This window comes from Echiichthys vipera, assembly GCF_963691815.1.
Source record: "Echiichthys vipera genome assembly, chromosome: 20".
NCBI lineage: Eukaryota > Metazoa > Chordata > Actinopteri > Perciformes > Trachinidae > Echiichthys > Echiichthys vipera.
Window position 1 is genome coordinate 16,698,575 of NC_139845.1, and position 2,446 is coordinate 16,701,020.

A 2,446-nucleotide genomic window follows, 5' to 3' on the forward strand; every position below is an offset into this window, starting at 1 on the left:
CAAGTCTCTCTCTCCCTCTCGCGCGCGCTCTCTCTCTCTCTCTCTCTCTCCCCCTCCCCTCTCTCTCTTTCTCGCTCTCTCGCTCTCTCTCTCCCTCCCCTCTCTCTCTTTCTCGCTCTCTCTCTCTCTCTATCTCTGTCTCTCTCCCCCCCCCCCTCTCTCTCTCTCTCTCTCTCTCTCTCTCTCTCTCTCTCTCTCTCTCTCTCTCTCTCTTCTCTCTCTCTCTCTCTCTCTCTCTCTCTCTCTCTCTCTCTCTCTCTCCCCCCCCCTCTCTCTCTCTCATTGATCTGGATGTGTGTAAAACGGCGAAATGACGTGAATTCCCAGCATTGAGCCTTGCCCCCTTTTAAAGGGAAACCCGAAGCAGGAAATCGCAGCAGGTCGCCGTTGCACACACACACACACACACACACACACGCGCACACACAACTAACAGGCTGAGATACACACTGACACACGCATTGCCTTTTCTTTTTATTGTTTTAATCAAAGCTGCATGCAAATGCGTGTTACACAACATGCAAACCGCCAAGGATTTAGTTAGGCAGCATGCAGGGCAACAAGCAACAGCACAGGCGTCACTCATTAAGGAAACCAACATATAGGAACTCATAGGAATAGGAATGAATACATATTTTACGATGGTCAGTGTTTAATATTGCAGACTTTCCGTCAAGAGAGGAATACCATGAGCAAGGGGATTAGTGTTGCATGTAGTATAGGACAAAAGGGAATATACTCTGTTCTTTGAAAATGTTTGTTGTCATGGTGATCCTAGAAATCAATAGCCTATCAAGTCAAGTTGCACTGGACAATGTAAAACGACTTCTCTTCTTATACGTACATGCAGAATGACTTCTCTTCTTATACGTACATGCACAATGTTCCCCACTTGTTAAAAAAATGACTGAAGAAGTCTTATAATTAACCTTTTTTTTCATCATTAGGAAAAAAAGAGGCATTTAGTGATGGAGTCTCACAGTGAGGTTCAGGGACCAGCTGGGGTCCTTCAGCTTGGTCCAGAAGGGTAAAAAGTTCAAAAGGGGGCCGTGTCCACATTATGATGTTGGAATTCAGATGTAGGCCTAGACGTGAATATCAGAATATATACTGACACAAACATTAAAGCCATGCCTCTCTTTATTTTTATATAAACCGTGGATTCAATGACTGTGTACACTGTGGACGGAGGTGCTCAAACCAAAACAGAGCTAAAAGGAGACTTAATGCTTCAGGTACGGTATAACTGGACACACAACATGTTAATTGTGTTCTGTATCTACTGTTTAACTACACAAGTAGTTATCAACTAGTAGTTGATAATATCAGCATTGTATTTACAGCTTGTTCCACTGCCCCCAAGTGGCCAAAACATCTGTAAATACTGCTTTGAATGGATTTAACTGCTGCACAATGAGTCATTTCCATAGACACAACTTAACTGACCTAAGTCTCTCCTCACAGACGGTGCACATCGCTAAATTGACAAACCTAACCTAACCTTTGATGATTGACAACTTAAAGGGAGAGTGGTTTGTAAGGTGTCAGGCCACGACCTGCCTCCAAGTGCTCTTGTGGTACAGATCGTCCAAGTCTCTGAGACTCTGTCATTATCTCTATTCTTTCAAAAGATAGCCCCTTATTTGGTGTTTTTGATGTTGGAGTAAGAGTCTCTAAAATCTCCCACAGGTGTTTGACACAACACCCTACACTTCAAACCACTTGCACTTGCCTTATGGCACAAAATAAATGACATAAAGCTCCTGTTCCTGCAGTGATGGGAACCTAAAGGTTCAGCGTTTCTGGTGGCAGCAGATGCTGTAAACTATGGAAGTATCACTTCCAACATATAGCCTACTGTATATTCCCTTGGGGGGCGGGGGGCAGGGAGCAATGAGGCTGATGGGAAATGTGCCGCACATGCAGATGAGCGGAGCTGAGGGATGATGGGTGTTTATCCTGATGCTGCAGACTGAGCCCTGGTAAATAATGGGACTTGCGTGTCTTGTGTTATTTGATTTATAAATTTATTACAACATTAAATCACAACGAATGAAGGATTTTGTTTTTACCATGACCTACAGAAAAAGAAAAATACATTTTAAGGTGAAACAAATACATCGATCTAAAGGAAGGACACATTTAAATCACAAAATAATAGATTACATATCACCATTATTATTATTTTTTTTACTGTGAGAATAAAACGAAGGCAAAATTAATTGAATTTCAGTGTTTTCACAGAAATTCAATGAAGCACAGGGAGACACAGTTAAGCGTGTTTTAGTTGGCTGGAAAGACAGAATGCATTAATGGGATTACAGTAATCAGATTTTACCTACACCTACTGTAAACACACCTACACCGCTGAGACACTTTGAAACACAGGTAGGAGGAACGCTCTCCCATCTACTACTGACAGAAAGATAAAATGCAGTATTTAAAT